This window comes from Muscardinus avellanarius (assembly GCF_963383645.1).
Source record: "Muscardinus avellanarius genome assembly, chromosome: 17".
NCBI classification, from domain to species: domain Eukaryota; kingdom Metazoa; phylum Chordata; class Mammalia; order Rodentia; family Gliridae; genus Muscardinus; species Muscardinus avellanarius.
The window spans coordinates 37,854,902-37,863,313 of record NC_137803.1 but is presented as its reverse complement, the minus strand read 5'-3'; the positions used below and the strand labels follow the sequence as shown (position 1 = coordinate 37,863,313).

The following is an 8,412-nucleotide window of genomic DNA, read 5'->3' as shown; positions in this document are numbered from 1 at the left end:
GAGTGGGGTTCTCTGGCCTCTCTGGACAGTATTTAAGAACTTGCAGACCTACCAAGTGGAACACAAGGACACCTGCACCATTGTAGCTCTCCTGGGACAGCCGAATCCCAGGAGCCCCTCACGAGGTCTTCAAGCTGAACAGACTGCTGCCAGCTACCCACAGTTGCCAGCCTGGTTCTGTCCTGTCTACCTTCGTTGCCCTAACACCCATGTTGTTTGTTTGTGAAGATACAAGCTGGAATCCCCCCTTTTTTTAGTACCGCAAGACATGGAGCACCTCTAAGTTCATGTCCATTTGGAAACCTGTTTTTATATGTACAGTTTGTCAGAGAAGAAACATTAAGTTGTTTTTGTATGAATACAGAATGTGATTTACGCAAGAATTTAAAAAAAAAGAAATCAGGAGAATTCACTCAAGTCTGAAGGATATCAGCTAAAGAGTATCACTACCTCTTGAGCTGAAAGCTTCCTGTCTCATGTGATAATTAAAATTTGGTATTCAGATGGGAAAAATGATAAATCAATAGCCACATGCGAGGTACGGGGGGAATTTTCTGTGTTCAAGGAACTATATCAGGAACATCAGCTACAATCTGATCTGTAGCCTGATTTACTTTGTGGTAATCCACAGTCACTTTCTAAGACCTAGTCATATTCTGCATAGTGAAAAAGCATGACAGAATTCATACATGTTAATATCCAATCTCTTAGTATCAAATATTGTACCAATTATGGGCCAATGAAAATCATTGAAGAGACATACATGCTTCCAAAAGTGCTGCCAGAATCAGAAAGGAATCAAATAAGAAGAATTTCTTCTCCCATCTTCTCTTCTGATCTCTAACTTATACCTCCTTTGGGAAAAAACTAATAGGAAACTTGGCAGAGGAAACGGGAAAAACCTAATTCATAGATACTTAGTCTCAGAATTACAGAGGTAAAGGGAAATACCAATGTGGAGGCTGTAAGACACTAGGTAAGTAACTTACACACAGTTACTGTTTGCATAATTAAGTGGTATTTAGAATAAACCTTATTATATAGCTATATGGCTTAATAGTGTCTCTGCTTTTCTTAATAGCATATTACAAAGATAAGATGATGATAGATAGATAGATAGATAGATAGATAGAAGAATAGGATTGCAAAACTTATGAAATGTTGAAATGTGCCTTTGAATACCATGGTGCAATGGAAAGTCTTTAATGTAATCCTGGAGACGTTCTCTCTTTCCTCAACTAAGGAGGAAACCATTCCAAACTAAAGTGCATTGGTCATAACATTCAGTTATAGGAGGTGATTAAGATGACAGAAAATACCAGTGCAGAGGTGGGTCCCAGGGTAGAATATGGGATATTGTGAGAAATCATAAATTAGCATATATTTGTTTTAAAAGAGGTGGTACTTTAGATAATTTTTCACCCAATAACCACTATTGTAGTATTGTGGCTTACCATAGAGCTGATTTATACAAAGATTATTCTTAAGAAGTAAAGCTTCTATATCACATAATGCAGATTAGATTCATCATATCTAATCTACTTGTGAGCTCCAAACTTTCAAATCAAGATTTTCAAATGTATTTCAGAGATAGTCATGAGATTATTTCAAAGTCTAGAAATTATCTAAAATCAATATGTCACATGATAAAAATTAGATTTTTTAGTTGGGAAAGGAACCGACTCATTTCTATTAATTTACATATTTCCCTTTTCCTATTTGATTCCTACAATGTCCTTTTATGAGTTCCTCTTCAGTAATGTTTCTTTCCTTTCCAGAACTCTCCTATTATAATATATCCTTTAGTGCAGGTGTTCATTAACAATCCTCTCAGTTGTTTGATTAGACATCTCACTTTTTTACTTTCACTTTTGAAGGACATTTTCATTCCTTTTAGAATCTTATGTTGGCAGGTGTTTTCTTTTGGTACTTTGAGTATATCATTATGCTATTATCTGGCTTCTGTATATTCTGAGAAGTCAGTGTTCATCTTACTGTTTCTCACATGAAGGTAATATCTTTTTTTTCTGGCTGCTTTTTAGGTTTTCATTTTTGGTCTTTGGTTTTCATTTTGACATATGCAGGTGCATTTTATTTATTAGAAACTGGTAGAACTTTTGGATCTGTGGTTTTAAACTTTTTATAATTTTTGGAAAATTCATGGAAATATATTTGAATCTCATATTCTTATTTCTATGAATTACAAATATATATTATATATTACCTTTTTCAGGATGAATCATTTCTTTTCTCTCTTTTCATATTTTCCATTCATTTATCTCTGTACTGTGATCATTTTGTACTAATCTGTCTTTCACTTCATTTCATTCAGAGTGGCAGTAATGGCAGTAATCCAATGGCTGCTAACTTCATCTACTGAGTTCTCAATTTCAGAAATTGTAATTGTCAATTTTGTAATGTCCATTTGATTCTCTCTCAAAGTTTTCACTTCTATGGTGAAATGCTTCATTCTGTCATCTATTTTTTTCAAATATATCAGTCATAGTTATTTTAATATTCATGTCTGATAACTCTAATATCTGGAATAACTGCCAGCCTATTACTATTATCTGTTTTTCCTCTTGGTCCATTTTCTTGGAATGCATGGTAATTTTTGATTGAAATGAACTTTTTTATTTAAAACATTTGTACAAGCTCTGGATAATATTTCATTCATCCATAAAGGAAGAGCTTCATTCTTTGACAGGCACATTACCTTAATTTAATCATCAGTTAAGCTGATGCAAAGTTGAGTTTCAAGACTTTGTAAGTATTGCTATATTTCGTATTTGTCCCCATGCCTAGCTGTAGTTCTTCAGGATTTGCTACTGAGATTTTGAGGTCGTTGCTAATGAAATTGTTTCTCAGAAGTTTATGAATTCTGCTTTTCCTTCACAGAACTATGAGACAACTGTTTGTTCTGTAAACTCTATAGCCGCTTTCTGCTCATCCAAGTATAGACTATCAATTTCACCTTCTACACCTTCTTTTCTCATGAATAAGAAGCATATGAAGACAACTGTATACCCAGCTCTCTTTATATCCCATGAAGTTTTGGCCTTTCTAAAGCATTATGTGGTTGCTGAAAGCTCTGCTGCCTTCTCTGTCTCTTATGAACAAACTATAGCCCCATCTTTAGACTCATTCATCACTGCTTAAAATCTAGTAAATTCCCTGAGCTCGCCTTTTAACTAAAATCTTGGCCTCTCACACCTTGGCTGTCTCAATTCTCTCCCATACATTCTTTATTAGTATTTTATCTATCTTATTTGGTCATTTTCAGACAAGAGAATGTTGTTCTGCTATAAAAACTCCCTAAGTGTATGTAGAAACATATATGAAGATATTTTGGTCAGGCACATAGAAGAAATGTAAAATAGTGATGGGGTATGTCCATAGAATGATAAAAGAAGAAAAGACATGTTTTTTCTATCTTCAATTCATGCTTTTCCTTTTTTGTTTGCTTTACCTTTTTTCTTTCTGTTTTTATTTTACTGGAGATCAAACCCAGGGACATTCTAGATCTGAGTTACACCTCCAGGCCTTTTTATTTTGTATTTTATTTTGAAACAGGGTCTTACTAGGTTACTGAGAGTCTCACCGCTGCTGATGCTGGTTTTGAACCTGTGATCCTCCTGTCTCAGCCTCCCACGCACTGAGATTACAGGTATGTGCCACCAATCCTGGCTTATTCATGTGTTTATATATTGCATTACATTGAGAAAAAAAATGTGTTTACCCTGACTTTGATGACTTAGATTGTGACCTAGAGTGTTCAAAAGGAAAATATGAGTGTATAAAGCCACATACATATGAGAGTTATATTTTTTTAATTTATTGAGGTTCTCTGATGGTTTGGCACATCATCATATTTTTATAAATGTTCAAACTTGAGAGAAATATGTACTTTGTAGTTTTTCTTTGCAAAAATTCATCAAGGACTATTAGTTCAAATTTATTCATTATATTGCATCTAACTTTCAAGTTCTTGTTTTAGTTATTTATCTGTTTTATCAATAATTGAAATAAGTGTGTTAAATATACTATCTTTCATTTTTTACATTATCTCTTTCTTTGTGTCATTTTAATAATTTTTACAGTGATATCTGTATCTTCTAGGTATTTGGATTTTAGTTTGCTGTGGATGTATTTATTTTCTTTCTTTTTTGCGACTAAGAATGGAACCCAAGGGCATTCTACCTCCAAGCTAAACCCCCTGCCCTATTTTTTATTCTTTTATTTTGAAACAGGGAGGGTCTCACTAAATTGAACATTGCTAGGTAGCTGAGGCTGTTCATGAACCACAATCCTCCGGTCTCAGCTTCTCAAATGTTGTGATTACAAGCATGCACCACCATGCCTGGTAGATATACTTATTTTCTTTTGTTTTGTGCAGTTAATTCTAAAATCAATAATCTCTAATATAAAATATTTAATGTATAATATATATCACATTATATAGGGTATATATTACATAAAATCAGATTATATATTATGTATAGTAAATATTTTGTATACCATGTAAAAATTATATAGGTCATATATACAATATAGATTATATATAGCATGTATATATTATATATCTGTGCACGTGTTTATTTATATTTATATGTGTGTTTGTATACATACCATTGTTTGGATCTTAAATGTCCCCAAAAAGAGTTATGTATTGAAGGCTAGGCTCCTAATACAACAGTGTTCAGAGCTGGGGCTTTTAGGAGGTGATTGATTCATGAAAACCCTGACATCATGAATGGATTAATCCATCTATGGATTCATAGTTTAAAAGGTATTGAGAGATAAGCTTTGTTATTAAAAATGAACATATCCTTTGTTTCCTGGCTACCATGCAATGGGCAGCTTTCTGCTACCATGTACTGTTATAAAGGCAGGTGGACCAAGGAACCATGAGCTGAAACTCCTAAAACCATGAATCAAATAAATCTTTCCTCCTTTAAAGTTCTATTTTTTGGGTGTTTTGTCACAACAATGGAAAGCTGACTACCACAGTATATACACATGTATATTACTGGGAATGCCTATATTTGTCTTTATTGTTACCTAAATTTTTTGTCTCAATTTTTTATAGCATTTTGCGTAACAGTTTCTTATACCTTATATGTCTAATAAGAGTTTTATAGCCCCTATATATGAAGGATAGTTTAGGTGGAGAGAAATTTTAGGTTTAAAAAATTTCCCTTACTACCACTTGCTTTTACAACAGGAATGCATTAGCATACACACATATTAAGGTGGAGTAAGTTATTAACAAAATGTAAAAGATAAAAATTTACTAAAAGAAAGCTGAGAATGAGATAATCGTTGCTACCTAGCAAGCAAAAGCCTCAGGGTGTGGTGGAGTCATGTGGAAAAGTTATTCAATAGGTATTAAATTACATAATAGAAGAAATAACTTCTGGTGTTTTGTTGCAGAGTAGAGTGACCATATATATATTTAAAATAGAATATCTATTTCAAAAGAGTTAGAATGAAGGATTTTAAATGTCTTAACTACAAAGAAATGATAAATATTTGAGGAGATAGATATACGCACCATGAATTGAACATGAAGCAATGTGGACCTGTATTAAAAGCCAAATGTTACCACGTAAATATATATGGCTTCTATGTGTTTATCAAAAATAAAAACTATAAAAGACATATTAATCTCTAAATTTGAAAAGAATAATTTGAAAAAATTTTACTTATCTGTTGTTTTTGAAAGTTTATTATTTTATTTATTTTTCTTTTTGGTACTGGGGATTGAACCCAGAGGCATTCCATCTCCATATTACCCCTAGCCTAATATTATTTCTTATTTGGAAACAGGGTCTCACTAAGTTGCAGAGGGCTTCACTAAGTTGCCTAAGCTAGCTTCAAAGCTGCTATTCTCTCTCACAGCTGCCTAAGTATTAGGGTTACATCTGTGTACTACCACATCCATCAAATCGACTGTTTTATATAAAAGGTCTTTTAAAAGTTCATGAATAGTTATTACAAGAAACATTTTATCTAGAAGTGATTTCTAAGGCAGTATCTTGAGTTTCCATAAAAGCAGAACCTTCTGTCTCAGAAGAAGGGATATCAAGATGAGGACCAGAACCTTCAGTATCCAAATACAGTGGCCTCTCCTGCTTGTAGATCAGGTCTGAACTGTCTTTCATCTGGATCTCTTGTTCTTCCAGCTCCAAATATTTAACTGAGGCCGGAGCTACAACTTCATCTTCATTTTCATTTTCATGCAGAAAACTACAAGTCATGTTGGGTCTATAAGAGAAATCATTATCCTCCATTTGTAGCCATTCTACACCACCTAAGTTTTCTTCTCCTTCCTTCTTTTATATCAGAAGAGTTCTTTTATGCTGAGTTTCTTCATGGTGTGACATTTATATTTTAGCACTGTTATATTAATGCCTTCTGCATCCACATGTTCAACATTTTCGTCAAATATAACATAGGTTCCAAGAGTATCTTCATATTCCCCAGCAAAGATATAGCTATCCAACTGCAGAATGAGCCTTTCAGTGTCAATTCCTGAAATCTTGCATTTATTTTCACATTTTGAGAAAAAGTCTGAATCAATAATCCCTGATAATTCAGAACAAACTCCTGCTCTTCCTCTTCCTCTTCCTCTTCCTCCTCCTCCTCCTCCTCCTCCTCCTCCTCCTCCTCCTCTTCCACTCTCCCTACGTCCTCACAGCTCCACTCCTCTGCCATTGCCATGGCCCCATGTGTCTCAGTTGTTTCCAGCACTAGCCAGGCCCATCTGGTGCCACCATCCTAAGTGCGGGCAGCAGCTTTGCTTATCTGTTTGAGTCTATTACCTGTCAGTCAAAATTCTGCAATCTGAAAATCAATTTAAAATTTATGAAGAAGAAAGCTATAGGTCAATGGAGTCAGATTTCTTACATTAAAAATATTCTTGTGCCGGGCATGGTGATGCATGCTTGTAATCCCTATGCTTGGGAGGCAGAGACAGGAGGATCGAGGCTGGTGCAGGTTCGAAGCCAGACTTGCTGGCTTAAGAGACCCTGTTTCCAAATAAAAATATAAATAATATAGGTCTGGGAGTGTAGCCCTGAGGTAGAATGGTTTCCAGAAACCCCAGTACCACAAAAAAAAAAAAAATTCTTGTATCCACAATATATGAAAACTGAAAGAGTCAAAGAAAACAATCTGATTCTACATATACAGAGAGTTTTCAAAGATATTTTAAGATAGAAGGTATGAGTGGTCAATCAATACATGAAATATTTGTCACCTTTAGTCAACAGAAAAATTAAAACTTATACCAAAGTACTACAAACTCATTTGAACGTCTAACATTTTAAAAATATGATAATTCCAAATTTTGGTGAAGATACATATACAATAAAATTCTCATACATTGGTGGTGAAAAATGTAAAGTGATACAACTATTCTGGATAATAATTAGTTTCCTATAAAGTTATTTACTATGATTTTAAAATTGTACTCTTTGGTATCTTCTTGAGAGAAATGGAAGTATATACCTGCCCAAAGACTCGTACATGAATGTTCATTACAGCTTCACGCATAAAAACTCATCAGTAGATAGTTAGACAAACAAATCATGATGTATTTATTCAATGGACTTATATTCTTTCGCAAAAGGACCAGATTCATAAGAAACATAACAACATATATAAAATTCAGAAGTGTGTTGAGAAAAAGAAGACAGTCATAAAACAGTAGGTACTGTATGGTTCCATTTAATGGAAAATTTAAGAAAGATAATTATAAATGTTAGTGATAGAAAACAGATCAGTGTTTACCAAGAATGTGAGATTCTAATTGAATGAGAAATGGAACAAGATAATTAAGATTATAGACGTGGATTATAGATGTCTTGTATAGTGGTTATACGGATGCAAATATTTGTCAAAATTCCATATACTATCTATATTCATACAACTTGCCCATTTTATATGATGTAAATTTTCCTCAGTAATGTTGATCTGAATTTTTAAAAGTTTGCACTCTTAATTCTACTTTTCTAATTTTTCTAAAGGAAGAAATTAGATAAAAACAAAATTGATATATATTTATTAATTTATTCTATCATTCATATGAGAGATATACCTAGAAACAATATGACTAACAATTATGAATTATTTTAATGAATTTTATATATTCATAAAATGCAGTTATTAAAAATAATGAAGAATTAATGAAGGAAACACTTTCATTGACATTTTGCACATATGTACAATTATCAATGCCAATCTCAGTATCATGTATGGGGACGGAAAGGGAGTAGTGAGGGAGATGGGAGGCTGCTCACCAAGTGTTGTGTGCATGTATGTCTCTCAGTCTTAACTACATTGGATGTGATACTACAATGCACCAATAAAAGTATATAAAAATGATAAACAAGCATACTAGAAGCAGCT

The 8,412-nt window shown here is 33.4% G+C and overlaps 1 pseudogene across 1 annotated transcript; it reads right to left on the bottom strand.

The window, feature by feature from the left end:
* Window positions 1–6,008: 6,008 nt before the first annotated feature.
* Window positions 6,009–6,723, bottom strand: LOC308276106 (general transcription factor 3C polypeptide 6-like; annotated as a pseudogene). The gene has a single exon. The product of its transcript is annotated as a general transcription factor 3C polypeptide 6-like (transcript).
* Between the last annotated feature and the right edge of the window lie 1,689 nt (window positions 6,724–8,412).